Consider the following 27,000-nt stretch of genomic DNA (forward strand, 5'->3'; position numbering starts at 1 on the left):
CCATGTGACAGAAAAATATTCAGTTGATATAATGCATGATTTGTCTTGAGGGTGTGTGGGTGGGTGTGTGTGTGTGTGTGTGTGAGAGAGAGAGAGAGAGAGAGAGAGAGAGAGAGAGAGAGATCTCCTAAATGTCATGACATTACGTTATAACTATGAGGCTCTTTACGCTTGTTGAATTCTCATATTCAAGCTCTAGATGTTGTTTTTAATGAACAAAGCAACAGACCACCAATAAATAATTCCTTTTACGCTAAGTTTCAAGCATCAGTTGCAGCAGGTAGAACTATATGTATCCAAAGAGGTTTTAATACTCCCTTGATTTATTTTGGACCAGGTGCTGAAATAGAAACAGCATCTCTTGCCTATTTTGCAGAAATTTCTGATTTCTTGCTTACAAAGCTGTGAATAGGCTTAATCATGTATCTGCAAAGGGAACATTATACAAACAAGGAATTATATTAGTTACTGTCATAACAGATGATTTCCCACAATTTGGTGAAATAAGTGATATTTTAGCTGACCAGGACTCTTCTGTTTATTTTGTATGCAGCGAATTGAAAAAAAAAAAACAGTTGAAATAAGCATATTCATGCATATAAAGTATGTATAACACAAAGATATACTTGTGTTGCACACAGTGCTCTCATTGAACACAATCCAACATGTTTTGTAAATGTAAAGGATGACATGTATGTTCAAGGAATGCCATGTAGCAAAATTCTTCACCTTTAAGTAAGTCTTGAAGCTTTCCTGGCGACGAATGATTGAAAATATTCTCTCTGGCTATTGACCAGGTGAGTTGTGGAAAAGATTCCAAGCTTTTGAGAGCTAACGTCACTCTCATCTTCAGGGTAAAAGCTTGGAATCTTTTCCACAACTCACCTGATCGAAAGCCCAAGAGAATCTTTTCATTCTTCGCCTTTGTTCATATTTCCACTTTCATTATGTATGTATTATGTATGAATCCCTTACTAGATGACTTGTTTCCATTTAGCGATAACTTTGTTTCCTGTACCAACATTTTTATTTTTCATTGTTTTAATTTTTCAATAAATAACTGATCTTTACAATGATTGATATTGAGTCATATAAAGTTTTGAGAAGTTTCATAATTCCTGCCACAGTATGGTACATGATCATTCTTAAACATGTTGTGAGGTATTTCTAATGATATGTTCATTTTGTAACCATTTGGGTAATTTTATTTTCTTCTCTGAGGCATATTTGTATTTACACATTGTACTCAGTGCAAGTAAGAAGACTAAGTACAGAGATTAAAATGTGACTGTTCTAATTGTATTTGATGTACAGTTTATGCTCTGAAGTATTTTTTTTAAATTATATTATTTGAAAATGCTGCAACTTGTGCATTTTATTTTATCCTGATGTTATTTCTTCTCATATGATATTTTTGTGTTTTTTTAAGCATTGCATGCTCATGCAATGAAGAATTGAGATATAAATTGGTCCTAATTGTATATGAATTTTATGATATGAAGTATTTTTCCTATTTTCATATTCTCTGAATAAGGTGTAACATGCATCTTATTGTTAATTTTTTCTCATGACTTTATTATTTCTGTAAGGAAATTACATTGAAACATTTGAAAATATTTGTTTTACATGGATGTACATTTTATGTTATGAGAAAATTTAAAAAAAAGTTTATAACTGAAAAAGTCTGTAATTAAGAGATCCATCGAATGGTCTCATTTGATTTCCCTTGCGCAGCTTGATCCGTGATCATGTGTGAAGTGGCCAACTTAAAAACTTTTACTAGTTTTTATGTTCAAGGTCTGCCCTGAAATGGGGAAATCTGCATTCTTTTGCAGAGGCTTATTCTCCTACGTTATCTGGTATACCATCGGTAAACAAACTTGTTATACTGTATAGAAATTCATTAAATTAGGCACACACAGGAGATGTACTATGTATTTTCGCTGAAAATCTACATAGTACATCTCCTGTGTGTGCCTAATTTAATGGATTGACATCTCTACGCTGGGAGGAACCAGGCAACGTCGACGTCTATAGTGTTTCAAAGGCAACAGATCCCGTTGCAGTAACTCTTGCAGAGACAATTTTCACACAGGTAAAACAGCGCCAGCGAAAATGCAGGGGAAGCCAGGCCGGCTCGGTAGCTCAGTGGTAGAGCAATGGCACGGATTGCCAGAGACCCGGGTTCGAGTCCTGGTCGAGCCTGCATTTTTCGCTGAAAATCTACATGTATAGAAATTGTTGGAAAATTTGAAATTATCGATCATCTGGTTTTTTTTTTTTACTTGCATGCCTGCCTTGTTTTTTTTAAATTCATTTGTATCTAATTAATATATAATACATACATACAATAAATAAGAATTGTGTAAAATTGGGCCAAATTTTCAGCATACGCCACAGTTTTCTTGTTTATGGTTTCTTCATGAATTTGTTTTTTTAGCACCAAGGATGCTCACATTCCAGCTAGTAAACTATGTAGTCATGTTTAACATATTTACCAAATTTGGTAATTGAGAATTTGTTTCCTCTAGACAAATAATTTGGAAATGATAAAAATATTGCATGGTAAAATTAGCCACATTTAGTAATTCTGAATAAATCATTGTGTTATTCTAAACAAATCATTTGGTAAACATAAATATAACTGCTTGATAACATCAGGCAAATTTAGTAGATTTTACTAAATTATTTTGTTCCTGTAGCAAAATATTTGGTAATGATAAACAACAATTAACCAGGTTTGGTAAATTTGATTAAATTATTTTGTTACCCAAAACAAATCATTTGGTACCCTTAAGTAAATACATTTGGTAAAAGAAGCAAATTTGGTAATTTTGACTAAATTATTTGGTTTTTCTAAACAAATGGGCTAGATTTGGTTAGATTTACCAAAATAATATTTGGTATTGGTAACCAAAAAATTGTTTATGACAAACAAATAGAACTTGACCAAATCTTTTGGTACTGGTGAACAATTGTTTGGTTGGCGCCTATTTAAACAAACTATTTGTTTGCCACTACCATTTTTTTGGTTAATCCAAACAAACATTTTTCTCTGTGTGTAAGGGGTGCTTCATCCACGTAGTGCACCGAATAGTCAACCTCACTTCCACGTAGTACACCCTGGACTGCAGACTAACGAGGCCCTGGCGACTGGTCCCATGGCCAGTATAATTCTGTGTCGTCCTGTGTTTTGTCCTTATTTGTGCTGAGCGCCCTTTTTAGTCTCAGCTTTTAACCAAGGTAAGGACATTTTAGTTTTGAGACACGCTTTTATTTTTGTTATGGTAAGTGTCTGGACCCCGTATAGAGTGACGGGTTCAAAATAGCCTCAGTGCTGACGCACCCAAAAATATTAAAAATTCAAATTCAAATATGTTCTGAAACAAAAGACTGTTTCGAAATCTATAATGGACTAAATTTGGAGCCGAATCTCCGCTTGAAAGTTTGAATTGAATTAGTTCGAATTGTTGTTTTAAGTCCACTTTATGCACAGAAAGGCTAATCGGAACTGGACATACAGTATAAAGTGGCGCTTGAAAGTTTCAAGTGCACAACCAGACATCAAGAAACTGTGACAGGCTATGCAGGAACATCCTTCTCACTAGAAACTCTGAGGATTTACAATAAAAACAAACTCCAAAATCGTGCTTGACCGTTTGTTTACAAACTTATTTTTGTTCTTTAATTTTTCAAATAATTTTTCCAGAGTTGTTGAAAGGAAGTAAAGTTTTGTGTTTCACATTTTTATTTTTGTAACTAAGATAAAGATTGTAAAAGTAGAAACAATAAAATAATAAACATACGATTGTAATGATTATTTGTTTACCATCTTTCCACATACAGCCCGAATGCCATCTTGCTCTATCCAGATACACGCCTCCAACATATCAAAACGCCCCACCAATCAGGCAGCCAAAAAAAATCCCCAAAACCCACTATTCGGAGAAAACGTATGGTGGGGGTACATTAGGCGTTTTGTTACGACCAAAGGATACAATGAGAATTTTTCTTTTAGAACCACTGTTCTAGAGCATTTACGTGAATACTCGCGTGTTTGCGTTCACTGTTGACAACATACAGTAATTGCGACCGACAGTTTCGTGACTACGGAAGCCTATTAAATATCTAAGACAACAGCGAATGCAAACCACATGAAGATTTACGTGTTTGCTTTGGAAAATGTTATCTTTTCGAATTTTGAATAACTATCATAGCGGTTTTTCGAAAAGAGAGGAAATTTAAAAAAAAAAAAAAAGGATTGGCTGGCTTCGGAAGTAGCACGGCTAGTAGGGGTTCATCCTAAATGCAGAATAAAATACATATCTCTGATAAATACGCTTGCCCTAATCTTGCTAAAATGTTATGAGGAAGGAGGAAGACGCTCTTCATTTTTAGGCTGTCAAGGGTTAGCCTTCTTTCCATTAAACGTACAGTCTTAGAAAATAATACCTGGGCCACGGGACGTAGAATTTCGTAACGTCTTAAAGCCTATTGTTTATGCAACCCAAATAACAAAATATTCGCTTAAGTTTGCCTGGTGATTCCGAGTTCTCGGGAAGGATTGAGCTTTGATAGCATGAGTCACATGACTCGTGCCCCAGCCACAACAAACAGCTGGGTGCTACGATGCCTCCAGAAGAAAATTTCAGGAACTGGTTTCTTGACAAGAGCTACTCGTAAGGAAATACTATTCTTTCAAGTGATATTAGAGTCATTGTCAAGAAGGTTCGCTTAAATGATGGTTCTCATCACAGACCACATGCCACACGTTAATTGTTTTAAGTCCAGTTCATGCACTGGTTCATTACAGATTAAAGTGGGATCCGAACCAAATGCGTCTCTATTTGGTATTGAATTCGGAAGCCTTTCATTACATGGCGAAGACGTTACCACTACGACATCAGAGAGGCAATGGAACCCCTTGAAAAAGAGATAAGCGAAAATTGCTACGTGACAAACCATATTTGCCCGTAAATTTTAAAAATAAGACAATATTTTGTACTGACAGTTTCGAACCGTGGGAGTCCCGGGTTCGATACCCGGTGGAGGCACAAATGGTTCGGATCCCACTTTAAACTGTAGGTCCAGTCCCGATTAGCCTTACTGCGCATAAAGTGGACTTAAAACACCAAATCAAACCAAACCAAATCGACCGTGGGAGAGGCATATATTTGTTTGTACCATCGTCCATTTCACGAGTTTATAATTCTTCCTCACCGACACGAGTAACGCGAGTGGTAGAAGAAAAGCGAAGTAAAATAACTGAAACAGAAATAAAAGGAAAAAGCGAAATAAATTTTATTCATAATATTCTGCAGTCACTTGAGTTGTATTCACAGGATGCTATCTTTAAAGAAAGCCGTGGTCTCTTCCTTGTCTTTTTCGCTTTCTTTGTGCTCTTGCTTCCCCCGTCACGATTGGTCTAAAACTAATTAATGCGACGTTAATTAAACAATCCAAACAACGAAACAATGCACAATCAACTGCACAAAACAACATTCCAAATGTTTTCGAATCGGAAAACAATTGAGATGCTGTAAAATGACTTAAGATGCAGTAATAAAGTGGGAATTCGGTACCGTATAGAATTAAATCGGTAGAGATGTTCGATTTGATTGGATGTTTGTTATTTAGATTTGCTATTCTTTCACTTTTGGCAAATAGCGACGATGAAGATGAATGATGCTATGATGAAATTGATGAAGGGACACTCACCAAGGACACCCACGCCCAAGTCGAGATTCTAACCAGGGACCCATGGCATCGTAGCGCGCTGTGCTAACCACTCCTCCATGGAGTGGACATTATACCATATTTTGTGTGCTCCATTGGGATCAATCAATGGAATGAATAGGCATATTATATGATTAAAAAATTCATATCATAATACCACGTCATATTATTCGGCACGAAGTAACATCAGAGACATTCAATCTTGCATTTTTGCCTTTCAACTAATTCTTTGAATTCAGGTTAATCACAACAATAAGATAAATTATGAAGCAAATGATAGTGAATGTGGGATATTATTACGAATTACCTGACAGAAACAACATTAAGCAGGCTCGGTGGTCAAGCTCATTAAGTGATTGACATTCGATATCGTCGCCAAAGTTCCCGGGTTTGAGTACCGTCCTTGTCGGGGGTGTTTGACTATTTCGTCATCAATTTCATGTAATGGTCACTCGTCCTTATCGTCGCGATCATCGAACAGGCAATAAAAATTATAAAAATAAATACGATGGAAGAGTACTTACTTCATCTCTCACGAAATCTCCTACAAAACCGGAATATATGAAATACATGTATATTCATTCACATACATTTTCGATTTCTATATTTAACTAATCGAGACCGAGAACGGGAGAGCAATTTTCAATTCGACATACAGAGAGACGGAGACACTGTCAAGTCTCGTTTCTTCTTGGCACCTCCGTAATCGAGTTGTTCTGTTTGTCATTGGCTTTGTATTGGCAATTATTGTCATTATTCTTCCCCTGCAGGTAAACCATAACGATGAATTATGATGAAATGAAGCAGATAAAAGGACAAGAACAAGAAAGTCATGCCTGTTCGGGACTCCAACCCAGAACCTTATGTAACGAGATTTGAAATTCTGGAGAAGGCGTCCGTGTTTCGCTTGGTTTTCTCTTTCCTCTACTTCTCTTATATTATCATACATGTATAATAAAAATGGATCTCATACGATATGTTGCGATTCATAATTGTGCTGGTTAGATGCTACAGATGTGAACTACAACCTGCAATATATTATTCCCTTTTGTTTCGTATCTGGTTGAACATGAAATTTTCTTACACTGTGACAATTTCTTTCTTAGTTTTGGTTTGGTGCACAGATATGCTAATCTGGACTCGACCTTCAGTTTAAAGTGGGGTACTAACCACTATGTGCATCCACCGTGTATCAAACCCGGGATCCACTGATTACAAGGCAACGACGTTATCACTACGCCATCAAGGAGGCCCCATGACAAAATGTTATTCACTCGATCTCTATCATAATTTATTTGAGCATTTACATTTTCGTTTTCTTCTTCTTTTTTCCTTTTGTTAACTACTCTTATACAACTCTTTTTGCGTCTTCGAATTTCTTCTTGTTTCAGGAAAAAATAATACATGCAGGCTGTATAAAAATCCCCCGTTCAAATAGATAAAACGTTCACTCTCGAGAACTAATTTACATGTTTATCACTAACGTAACCATTAGGAAGGAAACTATTGAAATGTTAACTGATATAACTGCAGATGAAACAATACTTACAGCCACTAACGAAATATCTATTCTTGTGTAGCCTCACAGACAACAAGTATATGGTGAGTCATTTACTCTTGCTGACTACGGGCGAAGGTCACTGAACTAAAGGGTGGTGGCAAGCAAGCAGGCTTCTGCTCTACCAAAGACGAGGTCACGTGTTCCAGTTATCAATGGCGTACGAAATAAGGAGGAACACAGCTATCTGACGTATGTTTTGGTCCCGTCATTGCACGTAAAACACTTTATCATCGTGGCCTTGAAGTTCCCTCAGGGCACTCCTACGTAAAGGCTTCTCAGCTAGAAGGATATCTTCCCCATTGAGTGGAGGAAAAGTGGGTGCGTATAGAGGTCATTCAACTTTCGTATTCTTTTTCATTTCAGAACCCGTGCTGTATCGTCGACTTAATCCAATCTATCCGATGTAGGTTTTAGGTTCTGTTTCTGTTCGGTTATTTCACGTTGTCTTCCTGCTTATGTTATTCGCGACGAAGGTTCTGGATTCGATAATCTGGACAATAACGCGATTGTGTTGGTTGCTTGATTTGGTGTCTTAAGTCCACTTTATGTCCTGTTAGGCTAATCGTGAATGGACCTACAGTTTAAAGGGGGATCCGAACCACTATGTTCCTCCACCGAGTATCGAACCCGGGATCCCTTAATTACAAGGCGCCCACGATCCCACTGCGCCATCAGGGATTGTGTTTGAAACGAATGAATCAAATTTGAGTGATATGATATGCAACCATTGGAAGACTGTTGAAAGAAAAGCTATGGGAACCTGCCAGTTTTTCTACTGCAGACAGGAAACCATAAACATGGAAGAGAAGCTTATATTCTATGAAATCTGACGCTATGTGCTCGAATACTGGCTAAATATAATCCATAGAGGCATAGCAACGTTAAACAACCTCTTATATGATACATATAGGTTTAAAAAGGTCGAAATACAAAGATTGTGTGCGCCTCACTGATGGCGTAGTGGAAGGCCTTGTAATCAAGGGGTCTGGGGTACGATACCAGGTGATCGCACATAGTGGTTCGGATCCCACTTTAAACTGTATGCACTTCAGATTAGTCTGTCTGTGCCGGTGACTCAGTCGGTAACGCGTCTGACTACCGTGCTATAGGTCCCGGGTTCGATTCCCGGCCGGTTCAAGCCCGGGAACTTTTCTAACGTTGGAAGCGGCCCCAGCGCCCACCCAGCGTCGAATGACATGGGTACCTGGGGGAAACCCTGGGGGTAAAGGCGGTCAGGGGCGTGATGCTGATCACATCACCCCCACTCACGAACGAATCAAGAAAGTGTGGGGCGTTACCCCCACACCCCCTATACGTCTTCATGGCGTAGCGCCAAGCACAGGTGAGAACTTTACCTTTTTTTCTTTTTTGCATAAAGTGGACTTACAACAAAATTTAAACTTGCGATAAAGATTATGATAAGGTATTAAAGAATTGGGTCTAACACATTTTTTTATTGTTTACCAATGACATTGTTAACTAATATTCTTAATTTCAGTTTCAAGATGAAATCGGCTACGAAATAAAAGGAGTGGGTTCATATTTCTGTTACGAAATTCCACTTTTGTAGTAGACCTGTGCCACACTAAGTTGTGACAATAAACAAATCTGAGACACTTTCAAAGTATTAATTTGCTATCTACGTATTTGGGAAAAATCTTTCAATATAATACTTTTTTTGGACGCGTCAAATCATAGTATTTAATTCCTGTTTTAGCAGCTTTAAGAAACCTGATTTTTTTTGGGGGGGGGGGGTTACAAATGCCCTTTCTGCTCCCGTCAAGTTACGCCTATGACAAACAGGAATTCAAAGTAAAAGACTGTCCCGACTAAATCGGGAGACACGTCTGATAGATTTACAATTGGGAAAATCATAATTAAGCGTGTAGTTGAAAACAACATATTTTCATATATTGCATGCAGCTCTACTTTTTCTGCAATGTGGATCAAGAACTGGGGACGTGGAGAAACACAACACTCCACGTAACCAATAGTCACGTGACCCTCTTTGCTTTCCTGTCATGTTGACCTTCGCGTGGAACACATTTCTCGGTGTTAAGACAGGCAAAATCACCCGATCATCGAAGGGTGCAATATGTGTTGCCTACCCTCCTGCATTACTTGCTCCTATTAAAGCCTTATGGGGAAGAACTTTTTTCCATGACTGTACATGCTATTTCTAGAATCCAGCCGGTTCTTGAGAATATGATTTAAAACGATCGAAATTGTTTTAAAAAGGTCGATAAAGTAGCTATATTTGCCTTCAAAATATTCATCCAAAGTTTAAGTGCACTTTATGCGAAGGGACTGGACCTACAGTTTAAAAGTGGAATCCGACGAGCCTCCACCGGTTATCGAACTCTATACCCTTTGATTACAAGCCGACAGGATTAGCACCACGCTATCGGGGAGGCCAAGTAAAATTATACAAAAAATATTCTTCAAAACTGTAATTTACTAATCCCAAAAGGCAGAAGGAAAAATGATAAGATTTCAAATTTGTATTTATAAATGGACCTGTACCCATAATTGCAATACATTTGTATTTTTTCAGTCCATATCCCCTTTTGTGGTTATCAATCACTAATTAAAACTCAGTACAAATTTTAAACATGCAACTTAAAATTAGGGTTTAGTATTTAGTTTACTTTTTGTCGATTTCCTCCAACTTATCGCGACGTTATGGATGAATGGTGATTAATAGAAAATGAAGATGAAATGGACACTCACAAACACACATGCACAATGCAATGAACACAAACACCACATTGGACTTTGGGGCCAGACGCCAGAGCCCCGTTAGCTGCATGAACCATCACGAATTTCATAAACATCACAGCTTGTAGAATCATGTTAAATGCAGGTGTGGCTTATTAATTTTACAGCTTGGTGCCTTTTTTGGAACTGAGGAACCGGTACGCGGGAATGCTAAAATAAGAAAGCTAAAATCCGAATCTTTGTGTCGGATCATGCGATGTTTCTGTCGGCCTTAGAACTCCTACGACAGCCAAAAGTAAACTGCCACGCCGCTTGTCTCTCCTTGAAGTAAAGGTGTTATTTTTGTTCTGACACTCTGAACAAACCGACAGGATCTGTTAAATGTTACGGTTGAGATCCGTGACAAATTGAACATTTCGTTTTTGACGACCAAACAAAAAGAAAAGTTAGTTTCGTTCAGAAAGAAATTTCCAGGTGAGACACGAAGTTCGTTAAATTTGCTTGAAGAATTGGTACATATGGGAGTGAGTGGGGTAAGGGATACACACACACACTAGGGATGAACAATAATTAATAACAATAAGGACTGATACCTACGTACCTTATAGTTTAGGTCCACTTTACACTCAGGCTAATCGGGACTGAATCCATAGTTTAAAGTGACTAACCACTGTATGCCTCCACCGGGAGTTGAATCTACTACCAACTTCTATTAAATTTGGGGGTGGGAAAAGATTGACATAATCAATGTTTTATAAGTGGAATGTGCATGTAGTGCCTGCTCCTCCTATGAAATATGTCTTTCTCTATAAAGTTGGCGACTATATCCATATTAATATGTTACATAGATTAACCCATTAACCCATTCCCTGTGGCGGAGCTATACATAGACTCTCTAAAATTTGGCCTCTTTTGCGGTATTGGAAAATTAACCTGTCTTGTATTGCAGCTAGTAATTTTTATAGACACCACTTTTACGTGCTATTATTAGTCTATGTGGGCTATTGGCCATCAAAAAATCCATTGTTGATGCTTTCTCAGTTCCTGGAAATTTTTTCTTTTTGCAATATGGAATTAGAGCCGCGGTGGTCTAGTTGCCATGCGGGAGTCCCGGGTTCGATTCCTGGCGTGGGTGTTCCGAGATTGGAATTTACCGGCCTAGTCCCTGCATAAAGTGGCTCTGGAGTTCACCCAGGCTAAAATCAATATGTATCTGGGGGCAACCCTGGAGTGTGGTGCTGATCAAATCACCTCCAAAATGGCCGAGATCGAAAATATGTAGTGGTGGTGTGGGGCCATCCCCCCAAATACCCTAAATGTGCCTTCATGGCATGGTGCTGTATACAGCGGGGACTTTGCCTTTGATCTTACCTAATATGGAATATTTATTTGATGCAGAGTCTATATATAGATTGTTTTCCTTAGCTTAATTTTGCGGCAAGTCTCTTTATAGTTAGTCTTTTGCATTATTTATGATGAATCAAATTTGCGGTTGCATCTATACTGATGTCCAAAATTAAATGGAACAAACGGAAATTCTTTCCCGTGTGTCCATTTGACCACATAATACGATCAGGTGATAGTAATATTTATGATGTCATAGGCAACTGGTTTAAGATAGAAAATAAACTAACCTTAATGTGCCAGGATTCAGGGGTGTCCATCCCTCCAAGGCTAATGGCGCATCCCCCAAAAATCATGTCATGCGTTTCCCCAAAATCATATCATTCGCGCCCTTAAACCATACCGTAATCCCCACAAAATATTTAATTACAACAGCGTGTCTACCGAAAGTAACTTTTTCTTAGCTTTACTGAACATTATAATTGATCTGCCCCTCCTCCCTAAACAGGGGTGCCATCACTCAAGACCACCCCTAAAATCGTTCATCATAATCGAGAATACCGCGTGAACCCCACTTTAAACCGTAGGTTCAGTCCCGATTAGCCTTAGAGTGCACAAAGTGGACTTAAAAAACCAAATCAATTAATCGAGAATATCGCTTGTCTTGTAATGCAGCTTTAGTATAAAAACTTCATATTCATCTCATTAAAGCGCCAAACACAAATCGTAGCAACAAAATTTTTACATCCATTTCTTTGCAGGCTGTGAAGAATATTAATTTAATGGGGTGTCAATACTTTCTTAAGATCCCGAGATATTTAGTCTTATTCTTTTCCTTTGGCACATTCGGGGTCGAAAACGTATGGATGCCTTATCGCTAAATACAGTCTCCAAAATGTAATGTTCGAACTTTTTCACCACTACAGAAATCCCTTGACAATCTAAGATTTAACATTTTATCAAGAGCTTTCTATCTCCCCCTTCAAATTTCATACTCAATCCTACCACCAAAATTTAGAGTTGCAAAGTTTAATTCAGAATCCCCCTCAGAACCCACGTGTCAATTAGGGCCTAATATATAGGAGTTCGATACCCCCTTTCGATAATGCTCTAAACACTTCCATTTTTTCATCTAATGGATTAAATATTTAAGGTGTAAAATTTTTACATATATTTCGGAAAAGAAATAAATGTTGAATTTTATATTATTTGAAGGGAAAAAATCCCCCCCCCCCTAAATCTTGATGGTGCAACCTGCGCTATAAAACCCCCTTGTGGGCACCCCTGCCAGGTTTTATCAACAAAAAAATCACGATAGCGACAGGTTAAACGTGGCAAATTTATCAACAAAAAAAATCACGCGAGGAAAGGATTTCTGTTTGTTGCTTTAATTTTGGACACTAGTGTACATATTGACGATATCTTTATGGTCGCTCTTCCCTTCAAGTTTGCTACAGGGAAGGGGTAAAGACCAAAATTAATTTCTGATTCAAATTTTCAAAATTTTGTTACTTTAACTAATATCGGACTGAAAGGCTATTTTGTTCCAAGTTACTTTATTCTATATTTAGATTCTGCATTACAGCTGTCAGCGAAATGTGTAATACTAAAATATGGACTTCAGATCTTCCTGGCCAAATACCACGTGCGTCCGCATATGTGCGTGTATTGTGCGAATTTTGTCTGGTTCTTAATTCCAAGAACCAGAAACTGCAGCCCGAGGAGCTTCCTTTGTGAGGATTCTTCTGTGTGCATAAAAGTTGTGACCCGGCATTCCCCCATTCAACCCAAATCTCAGGGGTAGCCACCCAGAAGGATAGAGAAGATACCGTCACGTTTAAGTACCACCCTTTTCCTTCTTTCGTCTTTTTACTCGTTCCCTCTTCTTTATCTTTTTTCAGCTTTTCGAAAAGGCTTAAAAGTGCACACAAGACGCTATAGAATGAAAAATCCTAATAAGTGCGAGCAGTGTTCGAACTCCTAAAAGGAACGAGCGAAACGCGAAGGAACCGGTTTTACCCTACTGTTGATAATTCCTCTCCTTCCCCATTTTATCAGGTACAATAGATTTCATCAAAATTTGTATGCAAGTCCACTCAAATGTTCTTGATCGTTCATCTAACCCTTTCTCCCACGGATATCTTGGGGGCGATCTAGAAAAGGCGCCCAAAACAGGAACCCCCTTCCCTTTCCTGTGCCTTCAAGGATAGGCTGAAGAAGGACCAGGTGCTTTACCGCCAATGATAGTCGCAAAGAAAGATGGAAAAATGGGACCAGTGGAGAACTTACCCTTTCGGCATTTTTATGGAAAATGATTTTTCCCTTTTTTCCATGGACGAGATCGGTGAACTTAAAGGAACTCCTGAGCGTGGAAACTGGTCTGAGAGACTCGCTGCATCACCGTGTCTTCCCGCACAAAACTTCTGTCAAAGGAGACGATGAAAAATGAACGGAACCAGAAACTTTCAAGATAGCATGAAGGATGCCCGGGGTGGGACCCAGCCAGCTTTCGGCTCGGCTCGCTGTAAGAATTTTTTAACTGTCACAGACGCACACCGAAGAAAGAACACAGGAGAGGTAAGGAGGGAGAACTTCTGTCCGATTCCGCGTTGCAAAGTAGGAGGAAAAAAAAAGAGGACGCACAGCATGCAAAAGACACGGCGGCACGGGAAAGGATTGAGCGGAACTCACAGATGTTCGGAGGCTTCAGATTTTAGAAGCAACAGTGTGGTACATTTCCGCATCATTCAAAACTCTTTCCCCATCTTTAGATGAATGCCTCATAATTAATATTCTCTTTCTTAAAGTCACACTTCAACTTTATTTTCTTGTTGTTGCCATCATACAGTCATTTACAATGTCTAAAGGGTGATCTTCAACCTATTGTACTCGGGCACATAAGACACGGAACCGACTTTGGACTAATTATTGTCATTTTTTTTGTTAAGTAAAATCTTGAAATGAATTATAAATTGATGAATTTGTTTTGGTCTAATTATCAAAATGTATGTGTGGGTGTACGTACTATATTGTCCACAATGAATGGAAACTCTTCTCGTACACAACGTGAAGAAAAATGTATCTTTAAAATTATGCTGACTTATTTAAATGCTACTCTCCCTACCCAAAATTTGCATCTATCAAAGTAACTCCAATATCGATGAATCGGTTAAATTGCATTGACAATTTCAAGAAGGACAACATGCTAGTTGTATATTCTACACACAGAACCCAAAACGTGTCAATTGACACCTATATTTGACTCCAATAACACATTAGCGTGCATAAACTGCAAATGATGACCCTTTTAGTGTGTCAAAATATACTTAGAAATGTATAAAAGGGTATTTTTATCAAATGATGTTCCGTGTGATGCGTTAAAGTGCATAAGATAATGAGAAGATAAGACAAGATCATTTCAAATATAACAAGATTTAACTTTTAATGCATCAGTTGACACAGCTAAATGTATAATTTTATCATCTTAGAAATGATCTTATCTGATCTCAATTAATGCATTTTAATGCATCACACGGAACATCATCTGATAAAAATACCCTTTTATACATTTCTATTTGTATTTTGACACACTAAAAGGTGCATCATTTGCAGTTTATGCACGTTAATGTGTCATTGGAGTCAATTGACATGTTTTGGGTTCTGTGTGAACAAGTTTTCACTTTTTCACCATCACGAAAAAACACTAAAGATGCTTACCAAGGCAGTATTTGCGAAAGAGTTGAAACGTTACATGTACAGTGTTTTTTCTGTAATGAAATCTACCTTGGTCAGCAGGTCTAGTGTTTTTCAACATTGGAAACAAGGCTTAATCGTTACAATTCTCCATCATGTAACCAGACGTTTTCGATTCGTGTCTTCCTATCCGCATTTGTTTTAGACTTGTGTTTCCACACTTACGAACCACCCTGTAGTCTTCATCATGAGAGAATTATTGTTATATTGAAACGCATTGACTTGTGTGGTTATAACTATTGTTTACGATTTAAAATAAACGTAGTAAAATCCAATTTCTTTAAGATATTGTTTGATTCAATTCCAAAATTTATTATAATTGCCCTACCTTCGTCGGCGTTATCATTGTACTTAGAGAAGAAAACTTGTTCATAATCTGACCGGACCACTCTAATGAGCTAATGTCCCCACTTCCTTCATAATCACAAATATCGTACTTTCCTGTTTTTATTACGCAATGCGACATATCTTACAATTAAAATTTTCCTGCTGCTTTCACTCGTAGCAATTTCCTCCTTGACCAGAACGAAGTAGACATAAGGTATTAGGTTGCCCATAATCACATCAAGCAGTTGTTCTACTGGAACCCCCCAGAAGAGCATTTCTGGTTATGCCACAGTGGGGTGCCACCCCCCACAATGACGTAACAGGTATACAGTACCAGCCGCGCAGCCATATAAGCAAGCCACACCCTTTGGACTCCTATGGATTGTTTAGAGAAACGTCTGGAGTTAACCAACTGCAATATAACCTGTGAATGGGCTTTCGTAAATTAATGTAATTCAGTCAAACGATGACGCTATTTCGAAAATCTCGTTCATTGGATTTAGGTCGTTGCTTGGAGAGTAATGCGTTGTTGTTTTTTCGAAAAAAAATCAGCTTCGTGTTACCCTGATGTTAATCTCTTGGCAACTTCAAGGAAAATCCATACAGCTTGTGCACAGACTTTGATAAATTGCCGGAATGACTCAGATCAAATGGCGACCACACCCATACTGCTAAAAAGCAACTTTGCCCCCCTCCCTTCAAGTGCTGGGATCAATTACAACTTGCATGGATGTGGACGTCCTACCGCTGCAATTAACCGCGTACTTGCCGACGGAAGAACACAGTCAAGATCTCCAATACGCATGTTAACATATAGTTTGAGCTGTCGGTGCGTGTCGTCCAAATTTGACTGTGAGGTGTCTTTAGGAGAGCAATCATTTCAGATTTTATGGTGTTGTCTGGCTTCAGGGTGCCAAGAAAATATGTGCGATCTGCAGCCGCTTGAAAAAAAAAATCCGACAAAAAAAGGCCCCAAGCCAAGCGTAGGTTCACAAGACAAAACCGAGAAGAAATTGACGTCATTTTGTTTTTTAATTTAACGCCACTTTTCTGCCACTTTTGGCTAATCTCGCTTGTGACGATGAGTGATAATGGGATGAAATTAATGAAGGGACACACACCGTGGAATCGTAGCGCGCTGTACTAACCACTCCGTAACGGAGGTCGGCCTTTGAGGGCAGCAGGAACAGTTTGTGTTCATCCAGACGCGAGGACCCTAAACTGCTCCTCCACCACAGATGTTTCCCTGCGGCAAACTGGGAAAGAGAGGTCTGTGCGCTGGATGGTCGTAGGAGGAGAAGAAAACGTAGCACGCTTATGGGAGTATTATTTTATTTCTTATCTTCTTCTCAAACTTCCGATGGCGTAGAGAAACATATGCACGGAAAGAAACCCGACTGAAGATTTCATTTCCGGTTGGAAAAGTCGAAATGTCCATTTGATTAGAAGTAATTTGAAGTTGATGTTGCCTCTCCATAAGGAATATATGGGATCCTGTTAATACTTATTCGTCATATTTTTCAAAGTTCGTATCTGGCTTAATAATCAAATTAGAAAACCGCTTCCACTTCCAATAGGGGGAGAAGTTCATGCTCTGTTTTGCCTCTGTCGTCTTTTTCAGTAGCAGTTCACAACCAAGTTCGAAATTGTCCCTCGTAACCTTAAGGTATTGAAATTTACTCATTCTGAAGCACGTATTGTTATCTGAGCAGTAGTGGCGATTTGGTGCCAAAGCGGGGAGAACAGTTTATTTTCTCTTGTAGACAAGGCTTAGCATTAAGAGGTCATAGTGCTGGGGTAAAAAGTGGAGGGGCAACTGCCCCTCATGCACCCCCAAATCTCCGCCACTGCCTCTGAGTAATGGCGTTTTGATTCCAATTCATTTCCCTCACCGCGGGAAAATAACTACTTTTTCCTTCGGTAATACTACGAAAAGTACTAAAATGAATCTACAGCCAGGCTTGTTAAACGTCCAGGAATTATAAATGAATTCAATTCCGGTCCGGGAGATAAAATCACCAAGCGTAAATGGATTCTGGACCGTAAAGAACCTTGTTTATGTTTAAAGCATTTCAATTCGGTCCCGGAACCTTTTTCCAGGATAAATTTTAAATGCGGTACAAGTTCGGCACTGAAATAAAACAACACGCAACTTGGACCAAATTTAAATTGTGCGAGAAAAAAAGTTTCCGGCCCTGTTACGAAAACCCAATAGAACCCATTAGAATTTACCGGTTCCTGGACCTTCAACCAACAACCCTGTCTACACTAATTTTTGACAGTTTTCATCCTGCAACTTTGACTTGAAGACTCCAGGAACGAACGCTGCAGCCTATCCGTCGTGGACGCTTACATGACAGAAGGACACACACGTGCTTTTGCACTAACTCTGGAAAGACCGTAATGGATTGCATCCCGGCTGTTTGCAAGTGCCGTGATAAAATTTACAGTTCTCTCGGCTGTTCCGCGAACTATGTCCGCGAAAGAGTGAATTCATTGCAATTTAACATGCAAGAAACGAAGCACACGCGAATAGGGGGAAGCGGAAAAGCTGATCCCTTGATAAAGGAGTCGCATGGGAAAAGCCTGGATATCATAAACACATGTTAATAATTCTGTACTTGCCTCGCTAAACTTAGACGTTGTCTGAATGCACGTTCATCGCTTTTTACCGTCTGCACGGTCGATGTTCCTCTGTCCTTTCTATTGCGTTAAGGGGTCCTCCCCGATGGAGTAGCGGTAACGTTGTCGCACGATGACCACATATCCAACATCACCTGTGACAATTAACGTGCTTATTTTTAATGTAATTGTAACTGTAATTCTGAGAACTTTAAGTCATTTCGAAGCCAACTGTTTCCATAGCGGAGATATTACACGCGATATGCCGGGAGTTGCTGTCTGACCGGGCGCCAAGCGGGTCGACGACAGGCGCACAAGGGACGGAAAAACGCACTGTAGAATAGAATGGCGTGTTTCGGCTCATGGGCCGTTCTAACAACCAACCCTTGTCAGAGATACAATAAATCCATAAAAACAAAGAATGAAAAAAACATAATGATCGTGATAATACAATAAAGATAATATAAAGACTATACAATGATAAAATAATACATTGAATTGATTAGTATGTATACTGCGGAGTAAAGAGTAAAGATTACTCTTGCAATCAAGAGATCACAGGTTCGATACCCGGTGGAAGCACATAGTAGTTCAAATTCCACTTTATACTGTAGGTCCAGTCCCGATTAGCCTTACTGTGCATAAAGTAGACTTTAAACACCAACTTAACTAGCTAACTAAATCATGAAAATTGAGTTACATTCATAACTTAGATGTGTGAAGTATCAACATTTCAGTGCTAAAAATAAATATCTCCCAAGTTTCAAATTCATTTTCATAAAAACACCGCCATGTTTGTGCTCCAACAGCTAAACATAGTACTAAGTTATTTAAATGCGCCTTTTTCTCAAAACTGTTTGAATGGAATTACGTCACTTGAGCTCTGAACCCCTCAATGTCCCAGCCAACCTCCGTGGCGTAGGGATTAACACAGCGCGGTACGTCAGGGCATGGGAATGGGTGTTTCTTTGTGAGTGTCCCCTCATCAATTTAATCCTAATATCCCTCATCCTCATCGTCGCGATTAGCCAAAGTGGCAGAAAAGCGACGTAAATAACTAAATAAATCAAACTATTCTCTAAAGAAGCATAGGATGTGGAATAAAAGAGAAAGGTATGGAGCAATGGACAACCTGCCTACTGCAGAATTTTTCAGTCACCAAGTGATGACAATCCTACTTAAATATATATATATTACATATCGGCCACCCCCTCAGTTCATTACAACACTGCTAGTGCATGGTAGACTTGCTTCGCTCTCCCAGATGAGAAATCAAAGAAGAGGCTGTTGTTGCCCCCTCCTCTTCCTCCCCTTTCGTCTTCTGATTTTTTTGAAAAATCGAGGGAATCCTTCAGAGAAGCTTAGAATGGTCATTTAACCCTTTCTTTCTTACCCTCTTTTACCCTTTCTTGTCCTGAACCATTTTTTACAGGATACGAACTTCTTCTCAAGCTCCAGTGAATGCTGGCAGAGGCACAATGGAAGTCGAGGCCGGAAAGGGTGGAAACCGAAGGGTTGAAGAAAAGAGGATGAAGCTGGAAGGGTGGAAAAGAGAAGAGTTCTTGTGAAGAGCGGAGCAACATTCCACAAGTGTCCGGGAATTCGGAGACCTCCAAAAGGGTTGCACAACGGGGGGAAAGGATTGCGTTGTCGCTTCCTCAGCAGCAGTTTTTAATAATTGGTACCGGGGGAAAATATCTGGAAGGATTCAGCTCTGAAAAAATTCGCATTGAGATCAGCCGAGATGAAAAATGGTTCTGAGGAGTCTTTTGTTGAATCCTGTGACCACCCTTTTCTACTGGTAGCAACAAAAATTGAAGTTTAAGACTTCCATAACTGGTAGAAGTTTTGTTGATGTATATTTTAACTTTTTTGGCAACTTATGATGCTACGTGTTCAAGTTAATACACTTGAACCACGTAGAGCATTCTTAAATTTACAGAAAGACAGACAGGCCTTCAATTACTTTACCATCCAAGTACTGTAAAACATGACCATGGTCGACTACTACATTGAAAAGATATGAGAACTGAGTTACCATGAAAGAAGGTGGCGACAGGACCCTTCTTTTGATGTGAATGCGGAGTTAGAATTGTTTATCACCATCTATGGTGCTTGGTTGCACCATTTGGCTGTCAAGTGTGGAAGCCTTTAACACTCAATTAGGTGTTGTGTTGTGTTACACCACTTTTGATGTTAACTCGGTTGTATATTTCCTTACAGTGTATATAGTTGATCTAATTATTGTAATTTTCATGATTCAGTTTTTAAAAATGTGTTTATTGTGCACGCATATGTAATTTTGAACCATTATCTATCTACGGTACATGGGACATTCCATTGCCACGGTTGGGACGCCCAGACTACATTTTTGACATTAAAGTAACTTTTCTAATAATAGTTAAACAACATTTTCTTACAGTTTCTGTGCAATGAATTGTGAAACTAAACACTGTTGATTCAACATAACTACTCTTAAAATACTTTCCCGGATTTATAGCTACAAGTGAACAATTTTGTGTCGTTGGTCAGATTAAAAAAACACACAGCCTTTACTTAATAATAAATTTAATTTAATTTCTGTAGATTTTGAAATCATGAAGAATAAATTATTTAAGGCAATGAGAGAAGGTAATTTGACCATTGAATTTTCTGGTGGAGTTGAAGGGGAAATGTGACACTTAAAGGGGACATTAATTGTTTTTTTGGTGTCACGGGTGGAACATAATACAAAACAAAGTAAATCAAAAAGTCAAAATAAACGAATAATATGTAAATACCTTCTAACTTAATTATGTTACTTGAATTCTCAACCAAATGACAAGTCTTGACTCGCAAGATGGAATAAAGAGGTGAACTTCCACGTAGTTCACCCAATTGTCAACCTCACTTCCACGTAGTACACCCTGGACTACATTTTGCAGACAAACGAGGCTCTGGCGACTGGCCCTATGGCCAGTATAATTCTGTGTGTTGTCCTGTGCCTTGTCCTTATGTGTTCCTCTTTACAGCCCCCGCTTTTAACCGGTCAGAATATTTTAATATTTTAGTTACGACACGACATTACAGCTATGTTTATTTTAGTTTTGTTAACCTAAGTCATAATATTTTAGTCTTCCAACGTTAGTTATGTTATTAGTTAAATTTTAGTATAATGTGACGGGTGCAAAGTGCTGACGCACCCAAAATTTTAAATTCAAATTCAAATTCAAAGATGGAACAAAGTTACAGCATTTCATTTCAAAAATTGAGAGACATGAAATGCCCCATATGGATGAAAAAGTATTCAAATTTAATTTAGAAAATGCTGCTATTAAAATGTAAGAATATTGTAAATTTTACAACTTTTAACGATGTGCTCATTTGTGGCATTTTGAAAATCTTGGATAACTTCAAATATTATCAGCGGAGTCAGCCAGCGATGATAATTTCTTGTAACGGTCACATTTTGTCATGCCTTCCTCACAAAGGCGCAGGCCACTATTTGCGCTAGGATGCCTTCCAGTTTCTTGGTACAAAGGAGTTAAGCGTTCGTATGTGCGGTGTACTCCAAGAGGACAATGAAAGGGTTTGGAATCTGACACGTAACCGATTTTTTAAAATATTTTTTCCTAGTCCAGGGGCCAAAAATGGCAGGTTATGTCATCTCGATGATTAATGCACTACGTGAGTACTCCCACTTTTCCCCCTTCAGCGTCGTAGCACCTAAGGGACAGGAGAAAAGCTTAGGAGGTACCCAAGGGTAAGAAAGGGGTTGGCACCAAGAACGATTTTTCCGTAACCGGATTTCCTAACTCTTTCACGATTAGTTGCACTTTTTTTATCTGTCTCGAAAAATTGAAAAAAAGAAGCTATCGGATGGGGGAAAAAACACACAATCGGATAAATTCATTTTGATCGGCCGTGACTTTCGCATTTTCCACGTTTTTCAACTTCGTTGCGTCTTCGTCGAAGAGGAAATTTTTAGGCCTAAACTTTTTCAAGACCTGACCTCAGCTCTCATGTTTTTTATCCGTGCCCTTCACTTTTTTTCTATTGATTTCTACACCATTAATCACAGCCCACGTTCCTCGCAACTTTGCATCAATTTATAAAATTTAGGAGCGGGAAGACTCGACGGCCCCGAAGTTATTAGCGCGTATTCATTTGCGGAGGGTGATACTAAACACGTCCAGTGTTGCCCTTGTGCTCGGCGGAGGACAACCTCAGTGGATCTAAGAGCAACGGGTGTAAGTAACAAAAGCCAGTGGACGAGCGGCTACCGTGATTGATAGATCGGTGGACTGAACCTGCCAGTCTGAAGCCATACATCAAGCTGACGGGTTGTCCCCTTTTTGCCGAACCCGACGGGTTCTCGAAAAAAGTTCTAAAAGGGTCGAAAAACCCTTTCGCTTCTTTAACGCGGTTCTACCAAGACGAAAGGGGTAAAGGAAGAAAGTTATTCATATCAGACTGCTCTGTATTGTGTGGATTTCAATCATAATCGCGTACAAACGAAAAGCTAACATGGTTTTTGTCCCACATTTCCCCCCATCGCAGCTGAAAGTTCACGAAGTGTCGTTTTGCAAGGTGAACAATGAGAAAAAAAATCATGCTTCCGATTCGGAGGTCGTGGGTTCAGTGCCCGATTCACAGAAACAATATTTCTCTTGTGTACAATTCAGAAATTTGCTTTTTATGTTTTCAATCTGTATAATAGCTGCCCCCCGTGGCGGAGTGGTTAGCACATCGCGCTAAGACGCCAGGGATCCCGGGTTCAAATTCCGGCATGGGCATGGATGTTTGCGACTGTTCATTCATCAATTTCATACTATCATCATTCATCCCCATCTTCGTAAATTAGCCAAAAGTGGCACAAGAAGCGAAGTAAAACAAAACAAATCAATAAATAATAAATAAATCTGTATAATTAAATACAGTGAGAGATCTGTAGGTGATCGTTATGTCAACCTAACATTTGAAGAAACGTTTCAAACCTCTTTGGCAGTTGCTGATAATACGTTATTGGAAATAAAAATTACATTTATTGTTGCATCTGTCAACCTTGCACATCCCATGTCTCGGGCTAGTTAAGATGTTAGCAGAGTGGCCATGGTACAGTAAGAAAAAAAAATTCAATTTATTACGTTTCTGAAAGATGTAACATATTCAACCAAATAGCTATGAATTTTGAATAGCTGCTGATATAAGCATTCCAAATTATGAAACTTTTATGAATGTTATGCGTATAAATGTTCTACGTCGAAAAAATCCACATATAATCAACATGGCTATTCCTTGAATTGTGGAAAGAACATTTTAAAATGAGGTCCGTATGGTTTGTTGTGCAACAAATCAAGCTAATTTAGATTACGAGAATGTGGTTTGCTTCAATCTTACAAAACTGCGATATACAATATTCGTGTTTTTTATCTTTATTAAAAAGCATGATCTTGGTTTGTGATGCGACCAATGGCCAACGTTTCTCAAACGTACATCCAGTAAGAGTCAGTCGTCCTCAGCTACTGGCAGCAAGTTAGTTGGTAAAGCTTGGCACTAAAGAATTTATGATTGAGAGGATGAGAGGAAGGAAGGAAGCAGGAGAGGGCTGAAGTGAGGACGTAAGGACTGAAATGAGTGAGTGTAAGTTAGGTCGTGAGCGAGTGAGAGGAAGTTAGGACGTGAGTGAGTGAGTGAGGAAGTAGCGTACTATAACGTTGACCTAGGTGCTTTCGATAGAAGTGAGTGTGAGGATTTGAATGAAAGTGGCTGTGAGGGTCTCGACAGGAAGAGAATTGACAATTTGGTGGGTGTCTTCCGGAAGGGTCAAACTTAAACCCCAGTAGATCCAATTTTTAGCTGGATATTATTCTTAGGATTTCATTTTGGAAGTATTAAATTATGTCTGGTAATAACAATTACATAATAGGCTACAGGCAGTCATTTTATGATTAATTTAAGAAGTATTATCTAAAGCAGATATGGGTTTATCATCAAAGGGATTTTGCTTTAGTAAGCTATTGTCAATTTATAAAGATAATAGGTCCATATTTGCCACAATTAATATTACTACTGTCGATAAGGCTAAATGTGTATAAAAATAGGTTTTTAAAGCTGTAAATTGTAACTAATTTGGTAGTGCCTTAAGTGACCGAATCACAAATTAGGCACCGAAGGTTACAGGTTCAAGTCCTGACCTGGATATGAGGTCCGTTCGCGAGTGTCCCTCTGTCAATTTCATTTAACTATTATTCATTCTGATCTCGACGATTATCGAAATGTGCCATAAAAGCATCGCCAAATAACCGACTCTACGAGACATTTGACAAAACTTTTGTAATGTGCAATGCAACGAGGACCTGATATTCTTGTAGGATTGAGAAGGAACGTACCTATTGGTCACTCATCCACAGACCGCAACCATGCAAGTCACGTGGCAACCCTCTCCCCTTTGCACTTTTCTAACCACGAAAGCAGCGAATATCTGGAGGGAGGAGGCATTCTGTTGAAAGAGCTAAGCAGACAATCAAAGGAGAGTGAAGTGGTTTTACGCTCGCAATTCGTGTGAAATGCCTGATCGATCTAGTTTGTGCTTGCGTTGCGTGACTGTGGCGGGCGCTCCCGCCCCCCTTCCTCCCCCTAATGATACGGCCAGAGGGCGAACACGCAAAAGACGCGGCTACTGTTTCGCTCCGGAGTATGAATCGACAGGTGCGCGGCTAGGATGGTTCCTCGTCGCTTTCGTGATATTTAAGAACGGCAATTACAGACAGCAAGTAAGAACTGTTCCTTTGCACGAATGCGAACGCTTAACTGATCAATGGCATGATGACCGGAAGCACAATAACGATGCTGCCACACTGCGACTTTTGCTGTGTGTTTTTGAATGGGTGGGTGTCAGTGACGATGCCACGGGGTAGGCAAACCAAGGGACCAAGGAGTGACCAAGGGAGATTGATTGATTTTCTGCCACTCTTGGCATCGCCACGATGAGGATGAATGATGGTGAAGAGACACTCTCTAAGAATACGCATGCTGTGATTCGTATACGGGACCTCTGGTGACCAAGGGATACTTCGTGGGGTCATGATTTGATTAATTCATTTGGTTTATTGTACTACGCTTTTCTGCCACTTTTGGCTAGTTGCGAAGATGAGAATGAGTAATGATATGATGAAATTGATGAAGGGACACTCACAAACACCCATGCCCAGGCCGGGATTCGAACCCGTGTGGGGTCATGTTATTCCTTTGACACGAAAATATAGCTTGCGCCAAACGTAAAGTATATTTGGTCGTATGAGAACCAGAGGAACGAAGCTCCAAAAATGCTGTTTTCAGTTTATTTTTCCTTTTAATAAATTCATCTGAAGAACTCTACTTGGAGTCAGATCGGTAGCCAGACAATTGCGATGGCGGACAATTGCGATGAACACAGTTAGAAGTGAAAAGGCGGGTGGACAACTGCTATGACATTTTAAATCTTCTATCAAATTGAAGGGTGACTTAACACCCCGTACAATACCTCTTACAAGAGAATTATGGGAAATATTGATATTTTCGGCTGGGAATTTGGTTCAATCAAGTTTCTGAACATGGGCTAGAGCCAACAGACACCCTTTAAAGTAACCCATTTCCTCATATGTGCGAATACACTTTCCAACTCTCTCGTCACGCTTTTTCCTTTTCTTACCTTCTAGATTAAGTTCCATCCGCATGTACTTAATGTTGGTGTATTCTGCTTGGCTCTTGAGGCAGGCATCATGAATTTTTTAAAGCGGTCTTCCAAGCCACCTATTTATTTTGTTGTTCCAACCTTCTACAGCATGGCGCCTTTGGTTAGGTAAGGTTAGGTTAGGTCCTGACAGTCGCAATTGTCCTACCATTAATTTGTAAGCTAACCTTCACCGTCAAAATCATCGCAATTGTCCGTGATTTTGGCTTCATCGCAATTATCCTAGATTCCTTGTGTTAATCGCAACGATATAATGATAGAACAAACCCTGTGATACGCCAGTGCCTGACAAGAATTCGAACCTGGGACCTCTGGCTTAGTTACGTGAATGTTTCTATTTCTGTTGCCTAGATATTCACAATAGTTTCGTGGCTACGTAAGCATATTTTCCATAACAAATATCTAGACAGCTACGTGAATGCTCTAGAAGAAATTCTGAGCCGATGTAATTTTTCAAAATTTGGAATATCGTAGAGGATCTTCGATTTAATTTACTTTACTTCGCTTGTGAGCCATTTTGGATAATGGCAAAGATGAGGCTGAATTATGATATGATAAAATTGATGAAGGGACACTCACAAAGAACAACCATGCCGAGGCCGGGATTGGAACCCTGGGCCTCTGGCGGCGTAGCGCGCTGTGCTAACCACTCATCCACGGTGGTCGGCTTTAGTCGATTCTCGCCACCGAAGTTCCCGGGTTCGAGTTCCCGGGTGTTCTTTGTGAGCGTTCCGTCATCAATTTTATCTAGTCATCATCATGATTAGAATATCATTATTATTAGAATAATTAAATCAAGGAATCTTAGGTGGGGAGGCCATGTGGAACGAATGAGAGAGGAAAGAAGAGTTTACAGGATTCTTGTTGGGAAACCTGATGGTAAGAGACCTGTAGAAAGGCCAAGACGAAGATGGAGGAATAACGTTGAGATGGACCTGAAGGAAATTGGTAAGGATGGAGAAGATTGAATCGATCTTGCCCAGGATATGGACAGATGGAAGGCTTGTGTTGCTGCAGCCATAAACATTCGGGTTTAAGAACAAAACATTAAATGTTGACCAAGGCAAAATTTATTGTATAAAAAATATAGTAAAAACTGCATATCCCGGAACCTCTATAAGAAGGAAACCTGTAAATACGAAAAAGAAGTCCCCTGAACGGACCGATTTTATACCTGAAAATGACCATTTAAAGACCAACGAGATGTTCTCAGTAAGACGGAAAT

General features: G+C 39.2%; 1 protein-coding gene and 1 non-coding gene across 3 annotated transcripts in view; both read left to right on the forward strand.

The window, feature by feature from the left end:
* LOC145998439 (leucine-rich repeat-containing protein 23-like) overlaps positions 1–27,000 on the forward strand; it is a 256,171-nt gene that overhangs the window by 119,480 nt on the left and 109,691 nt on the right. The window lies entirely within an intron of this gene.
* On the forward strand, positions 2,135–2,205 carry TRNAS-GGA (transfer RNA serine (anticodon GGA)). Its single transcript has one exon. It is a non-coding gene; the product is annotated as a tRNA-Ser (tRNA).

This window comes from Lepisma saccharinum, chromosome 14 (genome assembly GCF_977018435.1).
Source record: "Lepisma saccharinum chromosome 14, izLepSacc3.1, whole genome shotgun sequence".
Classification (NCBI taxonomy): Eukaryota; Metazoa; Arthropoda; class Insecta; order Zygentoma; family Lepismatidae; genus Lepisma; species Lepisma saccharinum.